The following is a 13,786-nucleotide window of genomic DNA, read 5'->3' on the forward strand; positions in this document are numbered from 1 at the left end:
TAATACAAATAATATTGGATTTGTAACTGATTATTTTACCATTTGATTACTATTTGATTATAATTCCATTTATCTCAATAAAAGTCTTTATATATTGGTATCGGTATAAGCATTCTGTCATACCCCCGAGGGACCTTTTGCATATTCTGGGACAAGAACCTTATTATCTTCTGATCAAATTGATTGGTGAGCCTATAAACCATACTATCCAAATTAATATTATTAACCTCCTAAATCAGGCAACAACAGTGACAGACTTCTGTCTTCTGATGGCTTTTAAGAACAGTGAAAATGTTGATTTGCATATTTTCCACGTTCCTAAAGTCCCGGGCTCTGGGGAGCTTAATCATATCATATTGTGTTTTCCTTTTTCCTTTTATCTTGTGGCCTTGGGCATTCTCTGTGGAACAGTTTCCTTTCTCTGTGGGTTCGCCCCTGCCCCCGCCCCTCCTGCAATGTGTAATGAGCAGTCAAGGAGTGATTTAATAAAGTGAGCCCCCAGGAAAGTGTAGAGCTTTCCTCTATTGATTTCACAAGCACCTCTAGGCAATGCAGAGCCCATGCTAGTTCAGACTAGCAATAATGGCAAATCCATCTCCTAGGAATATGAGGCAGCAGGTGCATTGAGGATTTGAGCCAATGGAGACGATTCTGGCTGATTTCCAAGGGCTTTGGATCGTGCCCTGAGAAGAGGGACCAGGGGGTGGATGGCGGGGGGGAGCACATAGCTGTTCTCTTAGTAGGAAAGAAATAGGAGAGATTTCATCTCTCTTCCTTTCTTCTCCACACAGCACCCTCTATCAATGGGCAAGGAGACTTGATTTCTGGTGTAATGGATGGGCAGAGTGGGATTGGATTGGGCCAGGTCAAGGCATGTGCAGCAGGCAGAATAATAATTAAAATGTGTTTCCATCAGTAAACCCTATTGGGAGCCAGTTCGTCTTCACAATGTTGATCCAGTTAAGATCCCTCGCAAGCTACACCAACAGGTTTTTGTAAACGCTCAACTTTATGAAGTCAGACAAAATCAGTACTTCCCTCTTCCCTCCCCCCCAATCATAATGGCATTGGACAGGTCTATAGTAACAGATACACGCATGTATAGAAAATTAATTGATCCAAACTACAAAGCAACTGAGTGTACTGGTATAAAGGTTGTGAGCTCTAATGCTGTATGCCTAATGTTTTCCAGCTCTCTTATGATGCTTAAAATTTCAAGTCAGTGAATTATTTGGAACAACCAGATTTATGTGAGTATTAGCCCTTAACTGATCAATGTTGAGCAGAATGTGAGTAGGAGGAACTTCTAGAGCACGGGTGGGCAAACTAGGGCCTGCGGGCCGAATCTGGCCTGCCAGCCCTTTTAAGCCGGTCCTCAAGCTCCTGCTGGGGAGAGGGGTCTGGTGCTTGTCCCACTCCAGCTGGGAAGCAGGGCTGGGGGTCGCTCCATGCGGCTCCTGGAAGCAGTGGCATGGCCCTGTTCCGGTTCCTACATGTAGGGGCAGTCAGGGGGCTCCGCTTTGCATGCTGCCTCCGCAGCTCCCATTGGCTGGGAACTGTGGCCAATGGAAGCTGCAGGGATAGAGCCTGCGGATGGGGCAGCGAGCAGAGCCACCTGGCTGTGCCTCTGCATAGGAGCCAGAGAGGCGACATGGCTGCAGCTTCCGAGAGCTGCTTGAGGTAAGTGTTGCCCAGACCCTGCACCCCTGAGCCTCTCCCCATGCCCCAACCCCCTGCCCTAGCTCTGATCCCCCTCGCACTCTCCAAACGGGCTCAACGGGTAGTGATCAATGGCTCCATGTCTAGTTGGCAGCCGGTGTCAAGTGGAGTGCCCCAGGGGTCGGTCCTGGGGCCCGTTTTGTTCAATATCTTCATAAATGATCTGGAGGATGGTGTGGATTGCACTCTCAGCAAATTTGCGGATGATACTAAACTGGGAGGAGTGGTAGATACGCTGGAGGGGAGGGATAGGATACAGAAGGACCTAGACAAATTGGAGGATTGGGCCAAAAGAAATCTAATGAGGTTCAATAAGGATAAATGCAGGGTCCTGCACTTAGGATGGAAGAATCCAATGCACCGCTACAGACTAGGGACCGAATGGCTCGGCAGCAGTTCTGCGGAAAAGGACCTAGGGGTGACAGTGGACGAGAAGCTGGATATGAGTCAGCAGTGTGCCCTTGTTGCCAAGAAGGCCAATGGCATTTTGGGTTGTATAAGTAGGGGCATAGCGAGCAGATCGAGGGACGTGATCGTTCCCCTCTATTCGACACTGGTGAGGCCTCATCTGGAGTACTGTGTCCAGTTTTGGGCCCCACACTACAGGAAGGATGTGGATAAATTGGAAAGAGTACAACGAAGGGCAACAAAAATGATTAGGGGTCTAGAGCACATGACTTATGAGGAGAGGCTGAGGGAGCTGGGATTGTTTAGTCTGCAGAAGAGAAGAATGAGGGGGGATTTGATAGCTGCTTTCAACTACCTGAAAGGGGGTTTCAAAGAGGATGGCTCTAGACTGTTCTCAATGGTAGCAGATGACAGAACGAGGAGTAATGGTCTCAAGTTGCAATGGGGGAGGTTTAGATTGGATATTAGGAAAAACTTTTTCACTAAGAGGGTGGTGAAACACTGGAATGCGTTACCTAGGGAGGTGGTAGAATCTCCTTCCTTAGAGGTTTTTAAGGTCAGGCTTGACAAAGCCCTGGCTGGGATGATTTAACTGGGACTTGGTCCTGCTTTGAGCAGGGGGTTGGACTAGATGACCTTCTGGGGTCCCTTCCAACCCTGATATTCTATGATTCTATGATTCTAACCCCTGGATCCCAGCCCGGATCACCCTCCTACACCCCAAACTTCGCATCCCCAGCCCCACCCCAGTCTGGAGCCCCCTCCTGCACTCTGAGCTCCTCATTTCTGACCCCACCCTGGAGCCCACACCCCCAACCAGAGCCCTCATATCCTCCTGTACCCCAATCCCAATTTTATGAGCATTTATGGCCTGCCATACAATTACTAATTTCAGATGTGGCCCTCGGGCCAAAAAGTTTGCCCACCCCATTCTAGAATAAGGTAAATGAGTTGGTATTTTGTCAAGCAGCATCCAGTAAGTGTTGAATGCACACTGGCTGGTCATCTGCTTGTTAGGTCCCTTTGCCTAGCCAGATTTGCTGCTACTATTTCTCCCTTATCTGGCTCTCCAAAGCATTGCCCCCCAAATCATTGCATCGTAGGCCTACGTTTCATGTGCCTACTCATTATTATGGCCATGAATAGGAGTCAGGGTAGAATTCAGGCATTCCTGGGTCCCAGCTCCATCCTCAGGAGATGAGCTGACCTTTCAAAAAAAATTCTGCTTCTCAGGAAAAAAAAATTATGCTTTAAAAGGTGGGATTTTCAGAAATGCTCGGCATGCCCATTGACACCAATGCCACTGATTTCAGTGGGAGGAGAGTCGGGCCAGCACTTAGTTTTCTGAAAATTCCCAGAATTTCTATGAACTTTAAAGTAACTTTCCTTTCCTGGAAGTCAAATGATTTATTAGCTTCACTGTAGTGGCAAAATACGGTATAAAAATGCACACAGAATCGTGTTTTATAAAATGTTTGCAGAATTAAAAAGGAAACTCTCTCTCACTGTTATGGGGGGGAGGAGCGGGATTAATTTAGGAATAGAATGGAATAGTAAATTGGAGAAAATGATCTCAATTTGACATTTTCAGGCTAATTTAAATGTTCTGGTATCTTTCACTGTAGAGAATCTTTAATAGGCCAGACTATCACCATCTGATGTAAGTTTTAGTGTTACCAACAAATATAGCTGAGGATATTTTTAGGAAAACAATTTTTAGGAAATTGCCAACTGTAAGTGTTCAAATATGAGCCAGCCCCCCACCCTAAATCATGACATACATGTAATAAGTTTTTCTCCATTGTTTTAGTAGAGTTTCACTTTCTGTCTTAGATACACTTTTGAAATGTGTTAAATTCATCTGGTCAAGTCCAGTTTCTGTTCAGGTTTCAGAGTAGGAGCCGTGTTAGTCTGTATTTGCAAAAAAGAAAAGGAGTACTTGTGACACCTTAGAGACTAACAAATTTATTAGAGCATAAGCTTTCGTGAGCTACAGCTCACTTCATCGGATGCATTGAAGTGAGCTGTAGCTCACGAAAGCTTATGCTCAATAAATTTGTTAGTCTCTAAGGTGCCACAAGTACTCCTTTTCTTTTTTTTAGTTTCTGTTCAGGTGATGTCTAAAAAAAGGAGACAAATTACATCAGCTTCCCCAAGAGGGTTTCTCACATTTCCAGACACACCCGGCCCCAAACTCCCTGGTGGGTGTGCAAAGGTCTAAAGGAGGATAGGTGTATTCTACTCATTCAGATAGGGATAGAAAGGAAATGGATGTTTCTGGAAGAGGAAACTCTTAACTCTAGGCTAGAGTGTCGCAAATTATCAAGTCATAGTGGCACACTACCAACACCAGCTCTGGGAGAAAATGTTGGAGTTTTGCCAAGTCTTTGCCAGATGACCAGATAAAACTTTCAAACACCCTCACTGTAGAGTCAACAGATAACAACACATGCTGTAAGAGCAACATTTGATTCTTCAGGTGCTTCTGTTCGAGCCATTGTTTCTGCGATCTCCATCAGAAGAAGATATGCTAGGCTGAGGTTTCTGGAGGGAGCTCTGAAGATGTAAATCCAAGTTTGAGGATCTCTCCTTTGTGGGAGAAGGAGGGTGTAGCACTATAATGGAAGATGTCCTTGAAAAGAGGAGATGAGATGCACTGGGTGTTCCTCAGCAGTCCAGGAGAAGACCTGGGAACCTGGTTTTCAAGTCCTAGAGATGGCAAAATCCATCATCTTCCTCCATTTCACATTTGATAAGGAAGATAATGATAACTTCTGCAATATCCTCCTTTAATAGCTTTCTCATCAAAGGAGAAGGTGTTTCAAATTGTGAAAAAGAGGTAAATCATCTTCAACATCTGTGTTGGGCCTTACATCCCAAGTTTGACATAATGCGTGAGAACTGCAGTCCAATTTTAATCCATTTGCCCTCCTTACCTTTCAAAGACTATGCGTGTCACTTCTTCCAGTACTGGGTAGCTATAACCAGAGACAAGTGGATTTTAGAAAGCATTCACATGGGTCTCTGATACAATTTGAACCATTCCTCCTTCCAGTTTCCTCCCCCATCCCTATTCGGGGTCCCCTCTCACAACTGCCTGTTGAGATCAGAGGTTCTTGATCCTCTGAAGGTAGAGGCTATAGTCGAGGTACAGAGGCAGAGAATCTTATTCCAAATACTTCCCAGTTCTGAAGAAGGATGGAGATCTGTGTTGTATACTGGACCTCAAAAAGCTCTGTACTTTCATCAGAAGACTCTGTTTTGGAATGCTAATTCTAGCCTCTATTATACTCATCCTTTCTCCAAAAGGTTTGTTTGCAACTGTAGAGTTAAGACACTTATTTCCATAAGTTTCAGAGTAGCAGCCGTGTTAGTCTGTATTCGCAAAAAGAAAAGGAGTACTTGTGGCACCTTAGAGACTAACATAATTCAGAGTAGCAGCCGTGTTAGTCTGTATCCTTTTCTTTTTGCGAATACAGACTAACACGGCTGCTACTCTGAATGTTAGTCTCTAAGGTGCCACAAGTACTCCTTTTCTTTTTATTTCCATAAGATGCTCTCATCACAAATACCTCCATTTCACTAGGAAGAAGGATCATTTTCAGTACAAGGTCCTCCCTTTTGGCCTTTCTACTGCCCCCAAGAGTGTTTACAAAATGTACATCTGCAGTAGGCGCTCATTTCAGGGTTACATTTTCTTTTATTTGGACAATTTGTTAATGAAGGTGCCATCAGAGGAAGACCTTTACCACACCATCTCCTGCACATGCACTCTCTTTGAGAGGCTAGGTTTTGTGATAAATTGAAAAAATGAACTCTTTTGCAACCCTTTCAGAGTGTTCTCTTCATATGAGCTACCTAGACTCTCACATAGGCAGAGTGCTTTGTCCTCAAGAGATTTCGGAAGAGCCAGGCACCAATAGACACTCTGCACCTTATCACCTTGCCCAGGGGTCATACTTAGCGCTCTACCAAATTCATGGTGCATTTTGGTCAATTTCATGGTCATAAGATTTTTAAAATAGTAAATTTCATGATTTCAGCTATTTAAATCTGAAATTCCATGGTGGTGTAACTGTAGGGGGGCCTGACCCAAAAAGGAGTCATGGGGAGGTCACAAGGTTATTTTAGGGGGTAGTTGCAGTACTGCTACCCCTTACTTCTGCGCTGCTGCTGGTGGCGGCGCTGCCCTCAGAGCTGGGCAGCCGGAGAGTGGTGGCTGCTGGCCAGGAGCCCAGCTCTGAAGGCAGAGCTGCTGCCAGCAGCAACACAGAAGTAAGGATGGCCTGGCATGACCTTTACTTCTGTGCTGCTGCCTGCAGAGCTAGGCCCTCAGCAGCTGCCACTCTTCAGCTGCCCAGCTCTGAAGTGAGCACAGAAGTAAGGAGGGTATGGTATGGTGTTGCCACCCTTCCTTCTGTGATGCTGCTGGTGGGGCACTGCCTTCAGAGCTGGGCACCTGGCCAACAGCCGCCACTCTCTGGCTGCCCCCTCCCCCCAAATAACCGCAACTCCCTTTTCGGTCAAGACCCTGAATTTGAGAAAGGTTGGTCTTCCCTGTGAAATCCATATAGTATAAGCTAAAAGCACACAAAAGACCAGATTTCACAGGGAAGACCAGATTTCATGGACCATGATGTGTTTTTTCATTGCCATGAATTTGGTAGTGCCTTAGTCATACTCTACTTCAGATTGATGGGATTTATAGCTTCAGCAACTTACATCATTCCTTATGCACATCTCAAAATGAGAGCCCTGCAACACTGACTGGCAGGCAACTACAGACCCGGTACAGACAGCATGTGTCAAAAACTGATCAGTCTGAAAAGGTACTTCTGTCTCTGAAGTATTGGACTCAGCCTTACAACATCCTCAAAGGATAGCTTTCAACCATCCAGCTTGGTTTATAACTGTGACCACAGATGCATCCAGCAGAGGCTGGGGAGCTCGCTGCAACAATTTGACAGTGCAGGGACTTTGGAACCCCCTAATATGGTAGTTACATATCAGCCATTGTGAAGTTAGTGCAATGTGTTGGCCATTAAAAGCTTTTCTGCCTCCTCTCCAGCAGTCCAGTACAGGACAACACCACAATGATGTTTTGTATAATCAAACAGGGAGGTGCCCACTCCCCACAGCTTTGGAGGCAGGCAGTAAATCTGTGGGAATGGTGCATTCTCCACAATCCAGTAGCCTTGCACCCAGCAGGGAAAGAGAGCAACCTGGCAGACCAATTAAGGAGAAATATGATGGACGTTCATGAGTGGTCACTGAAAACATCAGTACTAAAGGAGATCTTCGGCTGCTGGAGCCACCCAGACAAGGGCCTCTTCACAACCAAACACAATGTGAAATGCCAAAAAAATTTGTTCAAGAGCAGGAAGGGACAATCATTCTATTTGATGCATTCCTCCTAACCTGGAGCCAAGGGCTTCTTGATGCTTTTCCTCCCTTTTCTTCATATAGGAGGGTCATAAGAAAGAAAAAAAAAACAGGACAAGATTTTAAGCACACAGTAATGGTTCCCAAACTTGCTTCACCTCTCGGCAGGGATCCACCAGCCACTCCCTGTCAGCCCAGACCTACTGACCCAACAAAATGATCAAGTTTATTATTCACACCTGAACTCCTTTCACCCCAGTGTGGGGTGATAGTTCCAAGTCCATTAATGAGCTACCTTGTTCAAAATGTCTTAGAAGTATTATAATTTAAAATGGAAAAGATTCACAAGTGGGCAGATCCCAGCAACTGATCCCATACACCTGACCACAGCTCCAATCCATTCCATACTTGAGGATTTGTTGCAGCATAAACTGTTGGGCCTGTCGCCATCATTGATTAAGGTTCATCTATCCGCAATATCTGCTGTCCGTTGATTCATTAACAATAAATCAATGTGTGCCCATGAAATGGTTAAAACATTTCAAGACTGTTTCAATGTCTACTCTCCTATCAGAAGCCCTATACCAGGAGTCTCAAAGTCCCTGCCCGTGGGCCATCTGCGGCCTGAGAACCTCCCCACTGTGGCCCACGGAGGAGAGACCCATGCAGCCACGCTGCCGGCTCTGTCTGCTGCAGGTGCCGCCCCCCCACCCCCGCAGATCCTATTGGCTGGGGGAAAGGGACAGAGATACCATCACTAGTCACCGGGCAGAGTCAGTCATGGAGGCAACATCATTAGTTGCCAGGCAGAGTCAGCCATGGAGGCAACACCATTTTTTTCCACAATGAATATAAAAAAGTCAAAATCCCAAACACAACTCTCTGATGCCCACCTTGCTGCAATCCTGAAGGTTTCAACTGCTCAGTCACTGAGGCTAAACATCAAAAAACTGACAGAATTGAAGCATTGCCAGGTGTCTGGCAAACACTAAAAATTCTCTGGCAGGTGAAGAATTGTATAAAGTTGTATGACAGTTTTATTATTTCTGAGAAATCCAAAATAAAAAATACAATATAAACGTTTTCTTTTCTGAACACCATCTTCAGTGACATTATTGGCCCACTGGGAGGATCTGAGGACTGGCACTGGCCTAAGGTAAATTGAGTTTGAGACCCCTGCCCTATACCTTCATGGAATCTTAATTTAGTTCTCATACAGCTAATGAAATGTCCATTTGAATCAATTGAAGAATGTTCTCTCTTTCACTTATTGGCTAACGCAGCATTGTAGGTTGTAATCAGATCTGCAAGAAGAGTGAGCGAATTACAGGGACTTATGGCAGAGCCACCATTTATGACTTTTTATAAGGACAAAGTAATATTCTGTCATCCCAAATTTCTCCCCGAAGTGGTAGCAGATTTTCACATTAAGCAGTCAGAAAAACCTACCCATTTAGGCATATAAGGGTGAAGCCAAACTGCATATGTTAGATGTAAGGAGAACTTTAGTTTATTATTTAGACAGGGCTAAAGAGTTCTGGCATTCTCCAACTCTGTACAGCCCCTATGCTAATAATAAAAAAAGAGACAGGCTATATCTTCATAAACATTATCCAGATGGTTTAAGCTCTGTATACAAGAGGCCTACACTTTGGCTGGCATCCCGGTTCCTCAGGATAATCTCCCACTCTACGAGAGCTAAAGTGGTCTCGATGGCATGCCTTAAACCTGTGGTCCCCAAACTGTGGGGCATGCTCCCCAGGAGGGCATAGAGGAATGTCTGGGGGCACAGCGGGGCACGGGTCAGCCCCCATGGGGAGTGGGAAGGGAGCGACACTTAGCCCTGCTCTGCCGCCAGCTCTGCTCCGGCCCTAACCATGGCCCTGGCCTTGGTCCTGGGCCCTGGCCCATCCTGGCCATAGCTCCGGCCCCAGCCACAGCCCCTGAACCCAGCCACAGCTCTGGCCATAGCCCTGTTTCTGGCCCAGACTCCCACCTGTGCCTCTTGGGAGTGTTTGTGCAGACAGTGGCAAGGGGGGGCATGAGGTAAACAATTTGGGGATCGCTGCCTTAGACACACACTAATTATAGAAATCTGTAAAGCTCCAAACACGCTTTTACAAGACATTACTCTGTGGATCTAGTATCCAGATCTGATGCTCAATTTGGCAGAGTAGGCCTTCAATCACTTTTTAATTAGGACTCCTTGTCCCATCTCCCTTAATGGGACTAGTGCTTGCCAATCTAGCTCACGAGTGGGAATATGCAGAGACCACTCGAAGGAGAAATGGAGGTTTCTTCCTTGTAACTGGAGTTTTCAGGGAAGGACTCTGTATGTTGACTCTCCCTGCCCACCACCTCCTCTTCCTCAGAGGCGTAATTAGAATGGATCTGAGGAGGCAGAGGAGCTGAGGTGTTCTTTGTGTTAAGTCCTCTTTGATTGCTTTGCCCTCAGAACATTCAGGAACAGTAAGGGTGAAGGACAAGAGAGGGCTTGAAAGTGTTTCAATGAGCACTGCTATTTAAGGTCCCACTGTCTGAGCTGCACATGGGTGGTGTATCCCATGAATGTGGAGAGCCCCCATTTCAAACTCCAGTTTTCAAGTAAGATAACTTTGTTTTGTTTGGTTGGCTGGAGGGTTTTTTTTTTTTTTTAGCTTTTAGTTTTCACTCTTTCAAACTTTTCTAGCCTTCATGTTAGTGGAGAAACTTTTTTAAAACAAAAGCTGAAATTTTGTTATCACCTGATTCCGGAAGCTGGGACTTTGAGAGAAGCACTAGTGAGAACCTTGTGATAAAATCACAGACATTGTTACAGTGTTGCCAATAAAAGTATGGCTTCTCTACAGTGCCTTTTATACTGAGGAAAGGAGTACTTGTGGCACCTTAGAGACTAACAAATTTATTTGAGCATAAGCTTTCGTGAGCTACATCCGATGAAGTGAGCTGTAGCTCACGAAAGCTTATGCTCAAATAAATTTGTTAGTCTCTAAAATGTCACAGGTACTCCATTTCTTTTTGCGAATACAGACTAACACGGCTGCTACTCTGAAACCTTTTATACTGAGGGATCCCAAAATGCTTTTCCTACTTAAACTATTATATTAAAAATCTACACAGCAATGCAGCAGCCACCACTGAACTAACATTTCCCAGACCTATGTTTGTAAGTGACTAGAATTTGTATATAACATCTCTTTATTTAAACTGTTTCCAGGGCACTCACGTCACAGACACAAGGGATCTTCAGGATTTTAGATCCACAGTCCTTGGGGCATGCGGGAGGGTGGTTGAGTCACATCTGAAACGGAGGAGGCTGCTGTCAGCTCTTCGCTCATGTGAAATCATAAATGTGTCACACATCTCATCACAAAGCTGAGCCCTTTAGTGAACACCACAAATATTCTTAGATTTGCTGTATTCAAACAATGGAGCAATCATGAGCTCTCTTCCAGATCACAGGATAAGTCTCTTAGAAATACAATAGCTTGACCAAAAAAAAAAAAGAGACTGCCAATTTCCTTTGTCTGGGAGGGGGTTGTCTTTCTTTCCCTCCCCATTGGTTTGCTTTCCAGTGAGCTTGGGGTGATGGATGTGATATTCTTCTCTTCCATGTCATCTTCTCCTTGTGCATGGCGGCCCACCGAACTGTACCTATCATCCAGGAGAAAACCCATTATTTTGGCCTTCAGTTCCTTTAACAGGATTTCTCTGCTGGAAATTCTGCGAACCCAGTTTATCTCCTTTATGAATCCCCTCTGGGTTACCAGTGTGAATTCAGTTCAGCACTGGCCAAAAGCTGGTTCCACCTGTTATCTGTTTAATCTCAGTCCAGTTGCCAATGGATAGTTACCCAGATCACAAAAAACACCACCACAACTGGCACTAATTGGCAGTCTCAGTAGAGACACACAAAATTCGAATAGACCTGGAGACTAAGGGCATTTCCTCCTGTCAGGGATGAGGCAATGTTGGGACACTGGCATTGGCCACTCTCCATGCTCCACCTGTTCTGCAGCCAAGGGGGGCATTGGACTCCATGATTTTGGTTGCTGGCTCTTTTCACCATCACTAAACTAACACAGAAAAATCCTTCCTCATTGAGTAGGGAAGAAACTACTACATATTATTTGTCACATGCTGTATGTGGCCATCAGACTGCATGGAGATCCTGGAAAGGGATGAGCATTACTCTGCCACCAGTAAGATAACACTTTCATCTCAGGAGGCTCTGTGGCTATGTAATGAGTGGTCCATGGGGCTTTTGGTATCTGAATCTGGGGAGATTCATAGCTTTGCACCTTTCAGAATGACTATTCTCTGATAATGGGCCTGATTTACCTCTCACTTAGACCAATATAGCTCCTGGTTCTCCTTGGATTTCCACTTATTTCTGACTATGGCTATTGGCTAGATTCTGATCTTTGTTGCACCACTGTAAATATAGAGGAACTCAACTGATTTTGGAAGAATTACCTGGGGTAAATGCCAGTGTAATGAACATAAGAACCTGCCATTTATCTTCACATAGCATTGCTTTGACAAACATTTGCCTTTTCATAAACTTTTAAAGAATTCATTCATCTCCCTGAAAGTAATTGATAGGTTAGATTCTCCATTTCTGCTTCTGTAAACTGCCAGCCACCTTTGGAACCTGACTATTTGCATCGCTAAAAATGGCTCCTGAAGGTATGAGTTAACCTACAGATCTCCACCTAGGGAATGCTAAAGGCAGTGAAACCTCCATATGGCTTTCCCTGGCATTTTCTAGTTAGGACTGATAGATAGTACAAGTGTGAGATACTGTAGTGACGGGGACCGTGTAAGTACATAGATAATCATTCAAAGTTAGCCCATGAAATAATCACTCTTTTAATTAGGGCCAAAAAAGTGCATTTCAGTTTAGTTACATAAAATGCTTAATTGTACTGAAATAGTATTGACTTTTTTTCAGTGTTGTGCATGCCTTGAGGCATAAGCCAACCCCCAATTAATGGGAGTTCAGAAGAAATTTCCTCTGAGGGCAGGTTATTTCATAACTGTCTAATGCATGGGGTTTCTTGTTTCTTGCTCTGCAATAGCTGACACTGGCCACTGTTGAGGACAGCATACTGGCCTGGATCACCACTGGGCTAATCCACTGTAACAATTCCTATATTTATATGCATTATTGTGGCAAATAAAAAGGAACCATTTAAATACAGACATGGTGAAAAATGAAGTTGTCTGATCTCATTTACGTTGGTCTTAATCTCCTGAGTACTTCCATGGATTTGAGTGAAGTAACTCCAGATGTACACCAATATAAATGAGATAAGAATCTGTCCCAAGACATCACAGTGCCTCTGCAAATCTGTCTTTGCTTGTGGGGAGGTGCTCTTTTTCAGAGACTCACCCAACTGGCAGGGGAGGACCAGGCTGTAACCTTACTACTTTCAGTGTCCGTGAATATATGCTAAAAACGGTGGTAATTGTTTTCATATGCATTATGTTTAAAATAGATAAAGTGGCAAAGTCAATCACTCAGAAGTCAAAAAATACCAGAATTAAGTTGCCTGTGCCCAGGGGTGGCTGAAGCTTCCTAAAAGTGGGTGTGCCATCCGCACCTGAATGGTGGCCCCGACCCCCACTCGTGTGTCTCTTCCCCCTGTTCCAGTGCCCCTGCCTGTGCCTGGTGACTATGGGGCCATCATCTTTTCTGAAGGCAGACTGGCTTCAGTTTTCTTAGAAACAATGGGAGCTGGCGTCCGTCTTTACTGTCAACCTCCTCATTTTCACCTGCAAAGGCTGTAGGGAAATAGTGACTATCTTGGCAGCCTGTGGCTTGAGTCCCATTGATAGCAGTAACAGGAGTTAGTATTGCCTTTATCCAAAAAGGCTATGTTTTAAGCTCCCCAAATATAAAAGCTACGAGATGCCTTTAAAAAAGCACTCCAAATATCACAAGAGTTGGCAACCAGCCAGGATAAGCTTGTGAAGAGTTGCTCTTTTTCAGAATGGGTAATCCTCCTTACCTCCTTACTCTTAAGGGAACGAAAGCCAGATTCCTCTCCGTTAAGTTAACACCACCGTTTTTCTAATGTTTGCAGGAGGCTGATTCCTGGGGCTAGCAATACTGGGATCATGGGGCCACCCCCTCTCCGCCTGCTGGGCACCTGCCCCTCTGCTCTGCCCTGATTTGCTCGGAGCAGGTGGGGAGCGGCCAGCAGAGTCAAGGAGGGATAGCAACATAGCTTTCCTGATCAGCCTGGAGATCAGGGCCAGAACTGTGTGGTCA

At 45.0% G+C, this 13,786-nt stretch overlaps 1 long non-coding RNA gene across 2 annotated transcripts in view; it reads left to right on the plus strand.

Annotated features, from left to right (window-relative positions):
- Positions 1-3,420: 3,420 nt before the first annotated feature.
- LOC122460126 overlaps positions 3,421-13,786 on the plus strand; it is a 34,514-nt gene continuing 24,148 nt past the window's right edge. The window contains exons 1-3 of one of the 2 annotated variants that reach the window (XR_006281217.1): positions 3,421-4,013; positions 4,241-5,436; positions 5,519-5,549. This is a non-coding gene — a long non-coding RNA (uncharacterized LOC122460126). Of the gene's footprint in view, positions 4,014-4,240; positions 5,437-5,518; positions 5,550-13,786 lie in introns of those variants that run through there. The other variant, XR_006281216.1, reaches the window with a different exon arrangement.

The sequence above is a fragment of the Dermochelys coriacea genome, chromosome 5 (genome assembly GCF_009764565.3).
Source record: "Dermochelys coriacea isolate rDerCor1 chromosome 5, rDerCor1.pri.v4, whole genome shotgun sequence".
Classification (NCBI taxonomy): Eukaryota; Metazoa; Chordata; order Testudines; family Dermochelyidae; genus Dermochelys; species Dermochelys coriacea.